Raw genomic sequence first — 12,081 nt, 5'->3', positions numbered from 1 at the left:
GAACCACCATCCAGAGCGCGATACCATAGTCTTCCGAGACTGAAGGTTGCCAACAATGTGTTGGGATGGAACAAACACAGTATTCCAAATGTGGCTGCACCATAAATTTGTACAAGTTTGTGTTACTAGATTTTTTTATTCATGTTGTTATCCTGTGCAAAGCCTTTCCTATCACTTCATGTGTGACACAGGTCATCCTGCATTCTTGCCATATTCTCTCTCCTGTGTGACATCTTCTGTTACAAGAAAACTGCTAGGCCCATTCCTCCTACTAAGGGGGATGATTTGGGGCAGCAAGAGTGTTGTAAGCATAGCAGCTAAGAAGGTCTTTCACCTGCTTTGCATCTCTGCTGAGCCCTTCTTCAAAGGCTGGGGAAAGGAGTGTGCAGCTTCTTCCAAGGCTATGTCCAGCAGGTCATTGAGTTGTGAATGCATCTGTTCCAGCAGCTCAGACTTAATCACCTGTCAACAACACACAAATAGATTAGCCATCCCTTTGATAGCCCCTGACACAGACATTCCCAGAATGCATTTGGGTAGAAGACACATTCTTCTCATCTCAGCCTCTCTTTGTCTAGGTTGACCCACGCATATTTCTTGATGAATTGGAGACTTCCTGCTTAGAATGACATTGGAGTTGGCAGGGGACCGCCCTATAACCCCTGTGCCATCTGGAAACCCATGTATCCCCCTTATTCAGAGCTTCCATTCACACTCACTGCTGCAAACTCCACTTAGTTTTTATTTCTAGTGTATCCTCTCCATGCTTGCCCATTGTCTTAATCAGGGGTCTTCAAACCCCGGCCCGGGGGCCAGATGCGGCCCGTGGTGAGTCTCTATTTGGCCCATAGCCAGCCTCTGATCCCCTGAAAGTCTCTGGCCCAGTTGACCAAACACAACTGGAGTTGTGCTTATGAGGTGGGGGAATAGAGGTCCATTTAAGTGTGTGCTTTGGGTGTTTGAAGAAATCCTGAACATTTGAGCTCATTTATTCATTCATCTAAGTTCCATCTCCAATGTATTTATTTAAATTTTATATTAAATTTTTTTCCCGGCCCTCGACACTATGCCAGATGTTTGATGCAGCCCTTTGGCCAAAAAGTTTAGAGACCGCTGGTCTTAAGGATGCAGGAACTGGATCAAGATAGATTATATGAAGGGAAGGACTGAGAGATAACACTGGAGAACAAATACACGCCTAACATGTCTCACCTAACAACCATGATAATGATGGAGCCCACCCTACCATTATGAATGGTATTTGAAAATTATGCAAAATGTGTAAATTATAATAAAGTTTATTATAACTTACAAAAAATTACTACCACCACCACCACCCAAAAAAACATAAAAAAAGGATTAGTCTCTTCTGTACTTTTTCCATTTCCACAATATCCTTTTTGAGAATTGGCGACCAGAACTGGACAGTGAAGATTCCCTATAAAGAAGATCCTCTAAACCCTCCAGCATCACTCAATCTCCTGACTTCTGATGACATCCACTATTGTTACCTCCATCTGTCTCTTCCATTGCATGAGTGCAGCCATGTTGACCAGGTGTTTGGCCTCCCCTAGAGAAGTGAAGACAGCAGGTTCAAGAGCATGATTTGACATTGGGTGAAAGGACACTGGCAGTTCACTGCTGGAACTACATCTGGATGTGAGCCTGCTACTGCAGGGCTCACATGTGTGCATCGGTAAATGAGCAACTACAGTTAGATCCAGTAGTAGTTCCTCTGATTTTACAAAATGATGCTTGACAGAGAAAGCATGGATAGTTTTTGGTGGAGCATAACTACTTCTGCTCTCCTGGGCAGAAACAGTTGGACACTGAGGACTACACACCTTCCAATAACTGGCCAAACACACCAATAGGAATGTTTCTCACAGTAGTAGGGCTTCTCATTGAAATGGGATATATGTGAAGGCATGGTGGTAGTCTCCCCATGTGGTGGCAGCCCTTCCTGCTGTGGTGGCAGCCAGCAGCCCATGATGTGGTCCCACTTACTCTGGCCGTCCAACCTGATGGAGATCTACTCTACCAATTCTCCCACCTTGCAGAGAGCCTTGGGGTGCTTGTTGACAAGGGGTCTCTGAAGCTTTTCTGGCAGAACTTACATAGATCACTACATCATAATCAGAGCCAAAATGTCTTCCTCGGTTTTATCTCCTGCCCCGTCACCTGCATCTCATAGTCTTGTTTCAACGGATAAACTCGTTGGGAATATTAATTTCATTTCATTTAACCTTTGTTTGCATAAACAATATCCACTAAACGGCAGCAAAAGCAACACACAGATTTACAGAAAACAAAAATAAAACATCCAAGGTTGCAACCAGTTATTGTTCAGGATCACTGTGTGGGGGAATAGAAATACAAAGGGATTTACGCCTTGACAGCACTGCAAATAAATATTTTGCAACACATATTGAGCAACATTCATTTCTCCCATCCAGCAGATACCGAACCAAGTTTGAATCTGAGCCAGAAATGGGAATAGAAATTGATGGCGTAGATCAACATAGTGGGGACAATACAATAAAACATGGGTCAAGGATTCAACTGAGGTCAGATCGCAAGAACATGACTGGGGACTCTCCAATGGCCTTCCGTGTTTCCCTGAAAATAAGACACTGTCTTATATTTTTTGGGCTCAGAAAAACACACTAGGTCTTATTTTCGGGGTAGGTCTTTTTCTCTTTTTTTAATGCACAACAATCCACAGTCATTCATGTACTACATTTATTCATGTACAAAAATATACCATACAAAAATATCCCCTCAGCGCCCAGGAGATTGCCTGCCTGCCTATCTACGCAGAAGTCAGTCCCTTTATAGTTACTTACTCCCTGAAAGGTCTGGAGAGGGTATCCCCTAAGTGCCCAGGAGGATCCCTGCCTGCCTGCCTACTCAGAAGTCAGTCCCTTTATAGTAATGGGACTTACTCCCTGGAAAGTGTGAAGAGCCTCAGAGCCAGGTAGGCAGGGTTGCCTCGTTTGCTGCTTCCCACCTCAGCTCCTCCTCAGCGTCCTCTGCCCAAGGTAGCACAGCAGGCACTTTCTAGGTGGTGCGTGGGAGTGCAGCGTTCCTGGTCATCCCTAGGACCCCTTCCGCCCCCCCCCCAAGGCCTTGATCACAACTAGGTCTTATTTTCGGGGTAGGTTTTATTTTTAGGGAAACACAGTATTAAATTTTGCTCTCAGCATGTTTGTAGGCAAGATATTAAACCTACCCAGTATAAAGGCTCTAGGAATCTAAGGCAAACACATGAAGGATAGATAGCTTGAACCCGAATCAGAGGGCGACGAAAGACCAAAATATAGAAGGGAACAAGACTTAGGGGCTGCAGCTTGTAAATCCTATTTCTCTATAGGGAATAGTTGGGTCCGAATAAGATTGTAAGCAGCAGACATGGATAATCCTCCTATCAGATCAGGTGATAAACCTAGCAACTGAAGTCTTTTGTAAAATGAAATTAGACCAGGGGAAGAAGAAACATCAGCAAGGGTGTTGCTAAGCGTGATGTTCTGATTTGCCTCAAAGTCGACCCTTAGCCCAAATCTCAAGAATTTGAGCCAGGCCAGAGTTTCAAATTTATGCAGACCAGCTTCGAGGCACAATGCTGCGTAAGGAACACAGTGCCACCGCGCACTGTCGCAAATGTACCGTAACATGCTCGCATATTTGCAAGCCTCACTGACGGGCTACCGCCCATGCTAGCCCAGTCCTGGCCGGTGCCGGGCTAGCGCCAGGCTGGCTAGTGTGGGGTGGGTGCCCAGCATCAGGAGTCACTTGTCTAGACCTAAATTGCCCAGTTTCAGCCAAAGGAGCTCCCTGTCAACCGTATCAAATGCGCCTTTTAAATCCAGGAAGGCAGCATAAAGATGGGACTTTTTAGACTTAAGGCATACTTAAAGATTAAATGGGATAGGGCTAAACAGTTGTCCAAAATAGATTTACCAGGTAAAAAACCTGTTTGTTCTGGGCCAATAAAGTTATTTTCTATGTTGGGAATACGTCTCATGGGGCTTCTGCCTCTGCTGGGAAGTGCTTGCAGAAGAGATCTGGGGGCAGACACAGACCCTAGAGTTCATGGTTATTTCTTTTGCTAGGGCTAGGTCAACTCAGTTACAACATCCACTACCCTCCCCCACCCCAATGCTTCATATTAGAAGTATTTCAGCAGTGGCTATAGGGCAGGGGTGCTCACACTTTTTTGGCTCGAGAGCTCCTTTGAAACCCAGCAAGGCCCGGAGATCTACCAGTTTTTTTACAATGTTCACGCCATCATAACATATAACATTTATGTGTACAATGTATGTTGGTGTACCTTGCATAACCGCATGAGCCAATATTGCACAACACAACATAATTAACTATAAACATTTTTTGTAATTACTTGAGTTTACTTTGATGACTTGCACTGAAGTGAATCAGCCAAGGATGCATAGCCCGAACAGTAGCTGCTGACAGCCAGCTTCAAGCACACTTCCAAATGTTCATCAGTCATGGTGGAACGGTACTTGGACTTAAAGATCTTCATGTAGGAAAAGGCTGACTCACATAAATAAGTGGAGCCCTTCCTGCCTCAGGTGCTCTTTTATTCCTGAGGGCCCTATTGCCTTCAAGTGGCTGCAGCTGTGCAGCACACTCTGCTGGATGCCCAGGCCTTACCCTTAAAGGGGCCACTGCTGACACCACAGCCTACCTCCTCACCAGATTTCCTTTATTCCAATACAAGTGGGGAGGGGGAGCAGATCTCTATACAGACCAGTGCAAAAACAAGGGAAAGGTGTGGGGGAGGGAATATCTCTATATAGACATCACAGCAAGACCAGTGCAAAACCCCTTGCACACAGAACCAACAGATGGAAGTTGGGGGGGGCAGATCTCCATACACACCAGTGCAAAAACAGGGGAAAGGTAAGTCATCCCCAGGAGAGTCAACAGGGCTCACTCCCAGGGATGCGTGGACAGGAGAGAAGCCTGCCAGGTCTACTCACTGCCAGGTCTACTCATGAGTCACCCCTGTAGAGTCAATGGGGCTCACTCCCAGGGCGAGGCTCACTCCCAGGGATGCTTCACTCCCAGGGCGGGGCTCACTCCCAGGAATGTGTGGACGGGAGAGAAGCCTTCGATCGACTCATTTTGCCTGGCGATCGACTGGTAGATTGGGATCGACTTATTGAGCACCCCTGCTATAGACATTTTTAATCCAGCTGGATTTTTAGGGTAGAGGTGTGACCTGCTCATATTTTTTGTTGCTTTTTGTTTTTTTATGATTGCTTTAAGACGGCTGCTTTCATTCTGCTGTTTTATTTTTGGGGTGCTGTTTCAGCAGTTATACTGCTGTTTTAATCTGCTCAGACTTTCCAGAGGATTATGGGGCTGGTGCTTTGCTGTTTTCTGTTTTCAAATTTTATGTCATTGTCCAAGGATTTATGAATCCAGCCAGCAATATTTCAAGAAATAACATTTAAAGTATCATGGGTAGTAGGTGCTATAGATAAAGGTCTTTTGGAATCCAAAGCACTCAAACTGGAAACACGATATATAGCGTCAGAAGGACTTTGAAAAGGAGAGGGCAAAGGAGGCCACTCCAAGGAGATAATAGACTCCTTCCTGTGATCTGATTTGCAGGTTTACAAAGCTCAGGTTCCAAAATGACTCCTGCTTTAAACTGACTTGGTGAATGACAAGGCAAAACCATGGAGAGAAATCCTGAAGATGGACAAAATGGAGCAGGATTCTGTAGTCATCGAGGCGATGCCACAATATCGAGGGTTGAAGAAATTTCCATAGCAACACAGCTATTGGAACCAGGAATTACAGGGGAACAAGACTCGTCGTTCCAATTCGGCCAGACATCCATGGTACAGAGCTCTGGGGAAGCAGAATGCAAAATCATGGGAGGAGATGCTGGCTTGGTGGTCGACCCGGTAGAAAAGAGGAATGATAATTCGATCATTGCCAGAGAGCAGGCCGGTTTCCAAAAGGGAAAGTCTACGTTGGATCATAGCTTTGTAATCCATCATCTGATCCACAAATATACTCAGATTGGCCACAAACGATTATATGCGGTTTTTGTTAATCTTACTGCGGCATTTGATTCCATCAATAGAACGCGTCTATGGCAGAAGTTGTCTGCAACTAATATTGATAGGAGACTTCTTTTTTTAGTACAGAGGATTCACATGGATACTAACTTAAGAGTCAGACTTGGGACATCAGGTATGCTTTCCGAGAAAATTTCCACTGATAAGGGAGTTCGTCAAGGTTGCCTATTGGCTCCCTTTCTTTTTGATTTTTATATAAACGACCTTGTACATGCTCTTCAAGGACCGGAGTTTTTTCCTCCGCTGATAGAGGATACCAAACTTTCAATTCTTTTGTACGCCAATGACATTGCACTTTTTTCTATTACTTCTATTGGGCTACGTAGGTTGATGTCCAGATTGAGCTTCTTTTGTGTTCGGGAAAAATTGTCCATAAACTATAAAAAGACCAAAGTGGTTCTTTTTGGAAAACAAAAAAAGAAGCACATATGGAGAATTGATGATAATTATATTGAGCAACTTAGAGCATTTAGAATGAATGAATGAATAAACCTTTATTAGGCATAGATAGAGAAATCATAAAAGCAAACATAATTAGTCCTAGTCCCGTTTATCAAAAACGGAGTTAAGATACTAAATTACTAATAAAACATTTACAGTTCAACATAAAATATCAACCTTTTTGACAAATTACATTAAAGAAGGCTTGGAAATCACCAAAAGTAAAAATTTAGAAATTCCCTCTAGCACATCTGGTGAGCAGTCATTTAGGAGACACTTCAGTTTTGCCTTATCTGAAAGCCCATTCATTTTGCTGAGAAGTGGAGTCATGTAAGTGTGGCGGGATCTAGTGTGCCGAGGACAATAAAAAAGAATGTGTATGATTGATTCAACATTTCCCAAATTACAAGGGCAGAGGCGTTCTTTATATGGTATTTGCCTATATCTGCCTTCTGTGACCTTGGATGGAAACACATTGAATCTTGCCAAAGAGATTGCACGACATTCCGAGGGGTTGATCAGAATACTCAGATAAGGAGCCATTTGCCCATACTTTAGCGGAATAGAGAAATTAAGAGGGAAGCAAATTCTAGAAGCAAGTTCAAAGAGGTTTTGTGCCTCAATGTCTAGCATTCTTTGCTTTACCCTTTGATAAACTTCAGGGAATGGATAGAAACTTAAAAAATCCAATGAAAAACCAATTGATTCGATTTTTGATTTAATTTGGCTATACCATTTAGAAGAACCAGACTCAGATAGCATTCTGGATAGGAGACTGCCTGGTTTCACATTATAATGTAATTGGAGCCAGTAGCGTATGGTTAAAAGCCATGTAGAGCATTTAAATATCTGGGGGTTACTTTTAATGCTCAACTTGCTTGGTCCCCCCATTTAAATACGGCCAAGCTTAAAGCTGCTCATACATCTCAATCCCTACTACACTTTATGAGAACTAAAGGAGGTAATCTGGTGACTCCTGCGGTAGAGGTTTTTGCTAAGAAAATAATCTCCCAAATGGTCTTTGGTGCAGAAATCTGGGGCTATTCTAAAACCTCTACACTAGAATCTGCCCAAAATGCTTTTATATGTTTACTGTTAAACGTCCCCAGGCAAATTTTATCCCCTCTTCTTAGAGCGGAGGTAGGTTTAATTTCCATAGAAGCCCACTGTCATACTGCGCTGGCCCTGTATTGGTACAAATTAGCAGCAATGGATGATTCCTGTCTTCCCAAGATGTGTTTTAGAGAACAACTTTCCAACTCTGCTCGGCTGTCCTGGGCTACTTTGGTAAAACAGATCTTGGAGAAATATGACATTGTCACGGACTCTTTGCCTTCCTATTTGTCTAAAAACGCTAAGGCTTTGGTAAAAGATAAGATCCGACTTTACCATATGAGACGTGACCTGTGCGACATCTCTACTTCATCTTTTTCATTCTGGCTTCCATTGCACAAGCTATCTTTTGTTTCAGAAAATTATTTATCCTATTTAACAGTGCCAGCACTGCGCAAAGCCTTCACGGCTCTGCGCTTTCAGTGCATGCAGTCTGCAGTCCTTGAAGGCAGATATAAAAATACTCCCTATCATCTCAGGACTTGTATTTGTAATTCTGGTGATATAGAGGATGTTTCTCATTATTTATTAAAATGTCCCTTATACGACCTTCCCAGATCTAAATACCTATTCAACATTATTTCCTTGTTCCAAGAAAGATCCATCTCAGCCCTGATTTGCAGGTTCCTTGCTGACTCAAACTCTGATGTCACTTATAAAGTGGCTAGCTTTGCCCTTGTGGCAAAGAAAATCCGTGCCAATTTCCTGCTGTCTAAATCTTAAATTTTCCTATTCTCCTTATTAGCTGGTAAGATCTTGAAAATTACTGAAGTTTGTTCCATTTCGGAACCATTTTAACATTTTATGCTTTTATCCTACGTTAGGTTTTAATGCACTCAGTTTTATTTGATGTGTCTGGAGGGTTGAACCGCTATTGCCTGTTTTATATGTGCTTATGTGTTCTTATATTGTAATGACCAATTGGTTATATAATAAATTTCTTCAATTTCTTCAAATTTTATGGATTAATTGTCCTAGACCTCCAACCCTTTCTATTTCCAAGACAATAGTGCTTGCACAGAGCAGGGGGGTTGGATTAGAAGACCTCCAAATATGTCTTCTAACTCTAATATGCTAGATTCTAGGCCAAGTATTAAAAATGCACACCTTCCACACACATCAAGGCTAACCCCATTTCCAGGCAATACCAACTCCTCCAACCTCTCTTGTTCTCATAACTGGGCCAGCCAACCACCCCCTGTTGTATTCCCCTAACCTCCCTCCATCTCCACTTCTCAATCAATTACTGTGATTACAAGTTACAGCTGCACCCCAGGCCCATTTTTTTTTTTAATGAGGCAGCCTCTCTTCTACCTCTAGGACCCTGTGCTTTTGCTTGTACAGCTTCTTCGGTGCCCCACTCCACTTCAGTCTCTCTTCTCCTCCCTGCCACTGCCTTAACCCAGCAAAAATTATATCTGCACCAAGGTAGTATTAAGCAAAGATACTCCTGAATCTGCTGCTGCAACACAAGGGCTGTCCCTGTAAAAAGCTGTCTTAAGCAGTCACCAAATAATAAATAATATTGGGCACCTTTGCAGTTCTGCTCATTTGCAGCAAAGCATTTCAGGCTTTCCTTACTGCACTTAGTAATGCCCTGGACCTGCCCCCGAGATGCCTCCTCACCGCTGGGCATTTGCTGCAGCCCCTCTTCATTCTTGGCTGGCTCCTTTGGTACTCTTTGCCTCTCACTTGGCTCCATGTTAGGATCACATTTAGAACTGCACCAGCGAAGCTTTCATTTGGCAATCTGGTTTGCTCAGATGACTCCCTGAAATCTGAGTCAAGTCCCCATGTGGAATGTTGGTTTTGTCGCTCATTAGGGCAGTGACCCTCATCCAGACAAAGACATTGGACCACAGGACTGATCTCTGCCCTTTGGCAGAGAACCTCCAACCTTGGGAAGGCACTTGAGGCACGCTGGTGTTTTGTTTTGTTTTTTTCCTTTTCCTAAAATAAGTCTTGATCTGCACCAGATTCCCCTGCAGCTACTACTTATAATAAAGCAAACACCCACACAGGGCCAAACAATGTGATGACCCCATTTCTGCCCAGCCCACAGGTGTACACATTTTGTTCCTGTTGCGTATATGCTGGGGGGAAATGGCTGTCACATCTAGTTGGACCCTAAAAGTCTTACCTACTCACACAGGTGTCACCCCCCCCCCCCCAACAACCTCTGCAGGGCTGTTCAGGATACACCTTCCAGGGCTGAGTGGCACCATTCTGGGGTGCTGTCCAGAGCCAGGGCTGTCCGGCCTGCACCCCGCTCACCTGTCAGTCATTCCAAGTCCAGAAACGGGCGCCCGTCCCACCAGTCCCCTTCCCCAGCTGGAGGGCTTTGCAGGACATGATGCGACCCACTTTTGCCAGCCCCCTGCTGGGAGAAGGGGGAGCTCCACAAGCACAGACTTCACTTCTCCCCCGAGGGGGGGCTTGTCTTCAGGGCAGGGGGGCTCTTCAGGGGGGCTTCTTGTTCCCCACTTGGGCAAAGATCCAAAGCCCCCCAGTGCCGCCCCTTCCCCCAGCCAGCCTGCAGCCCCCGACGGTCCCAGGGAGGCGCCTCCTGCTGCCAGGTCCAGTGCGGAGACCCGGGGCGAGCCACCTACCGTTCGAGCAGGGGGTCGGGCTCCCGGCTCTGCCCTGCGGGTACCGAGGCGCCAGCAAGCGGCTCTCGCTCTGCTCCTGCCCTGCACTGCGGGATGCAGTCCCCCGGCGCTCTGCCGTCCCTCCTTCCCTGCTTGGCGGTCTCCCTGGTCCCTGCCTCGGCTCGGACTCCATCCCTCCGCCTTCTCGGCCACTCCCCGGCGCCTTTCGGGAGAGCCGCGCTCCCGCCCCGCCTGGTGCTGCCCGTTCCCTGGCCTGGCCTGCGGCGGGGTGACCCGGCCATTGCTTCGTTCAGTAGCACCACACTGGGTGCAGGAGGGAACAGCCCGTGGCCACCTGCAGAGGAAGAGCAGCAGCAGCATTGCCTGCCTTTTGCAGACACAGCCAGGCTCCATCCTCCTCCTGTCTACTCAGAAGTCAGTTCCATCAGAGTCAATGGAGCTGACTCCCAGGAAAGCGAGGAAAGGATTGCAGTCTTATAGTTCCTGGCAATGTGAGACACACCCGTTTTTCTATGATCCTCCTGCCAGGAGGGATTTTATCCGGGGGTACAAAGTTTCTTCTGGGCCCCTTTGCAAAGGGGGAGGGGTGAAACAGTGGGGGAGGGTGGTGATGGGCTAGCAGAATGGGGGCAGGGAAGGGCAAAACAGGATTGGGCGGTGCAGAGGGCTGGAAAAGTCTTCGGAGCCCAGGTCTACCCACCCATGTGGCATTGGCAGCTAGATACAGTAATATGGAAAACCAAGCACACTCCTAAGTCTCTCTAAAACCTTATAAATATAGAAATTCATGCAGAAAATGAGCGTCATATTTGGTTGGCAACCTTCAGTCTCGAAAGACTATGGTATAAGCCTACAGCACCCGGTATTCCCAGGCGGTCTCCCATCCAAGTACTAACCAGGCCTGACCCTGCTTAGCTTCCAAGATCAGATGAGATCGGGCATGTGCAGGGTAACAGTTGCTGTCATATTTAGGCTTGCACTAGCATCAGTGGCATAGCTAAGCTGCTTGCTACCCAGTGCAAAGAACATTTTGCCCCCTCCCTGAACTGCAAGGACATCAAATTAATTAAATTGGGTCTTTTTTATTTGTTAGAGTGAGTGAGAAATGTTAGCTAATATTTTGAAAAAGCAAGTGCTTGTTGAAAGTTAGGATTGGACCATAAGTTGTATGAATTAAACTAAGTTGTGTTATCCCACTTTTTTTCTGAGGGCTTACAGCAAGTGGCTTACAATTTACATATGTATTCATCTAGAATAAAACTGTAAAATGCAATGTAAAAAAAAGCAAACAGTTGCAGGCAGGTCCATTGATGAACACACCAGCGCATAAAATACTATAATAAATTATAAACGCATCAATAAAAGCAGCAGGTGTCAGGTGCTAAAGAGGACCAAAATCAGAAGGCTTGCTGAAATAGAAATGTTCTTAGAGCTCACTGGAGACTTCTACCACCACTACTCTTACTTCTGTAAGAGACCACAAATCTAAAAGGCATATCTAATTTAGAGCCCAATCCTGTACCTGTCTACTCAGAAGTAAATCCCATTATAGTCAATGGAGCTTACTCCCAGGAAAGTGTATATACAAATTGAGAGGTGCAGGGGGCTGGAGACAATCATAAGAGCCTGCAGCTTACATTTAGGAACTGGAATAGAATAGGGATCCATGAATTACAAATAAATGATGAGATGATGATTACTACTACAAGGCCAGGCCAGGCCTGTACTGCTCAGTACTGCTCGCCTCACATGCCTTGCCTTGCCTTATGTGCTCCCCTCTTCAGTTTCCTGCCCAGGGAACC

At 45.3% G+C, this 12,081-nt stretch overlaps 2 pseudogenes; both read right to left on the bottom strand.

Moving 5' to 3' along the window:
- LOC136638782 (sterol O-acyltransferase 2-like) overlaps positions 1 to 10,672 on the bottom strand; it is a 40,325-nt pseudogene extending 29,653 nt beyond the window's left edge.
- Positions 10,673 to 11,126: 454 nt separating this feature from the next.
- LOC136643076 (5S ribosomal RNA) lies at positions 11,127 to 11,243 on the bottom strand (annotated as a pseudogene).
- Positions 11,244 to 12,081: the final 838 nt, after the last annotated feature.

This window comes from Tiliqua scincoides, chromosome 2 (assembly GCF_035046505.1).
Source record: "Tiliqua scincoides isolate rTilSci1 chromosome 2, rTilSci1.hap2, whole genome shotgun sequence".
Classification (NCBI taxonomy): domain Eukaryota; kingdom Metazoa; phylum Chordata; class Lepidosauria; order Squamata; family Scincidae; genus Tiliqua; species Tiliqua scincoides.
This window is presented reverse-complemented; position numbering and strand designations above follow the sequence as displayed.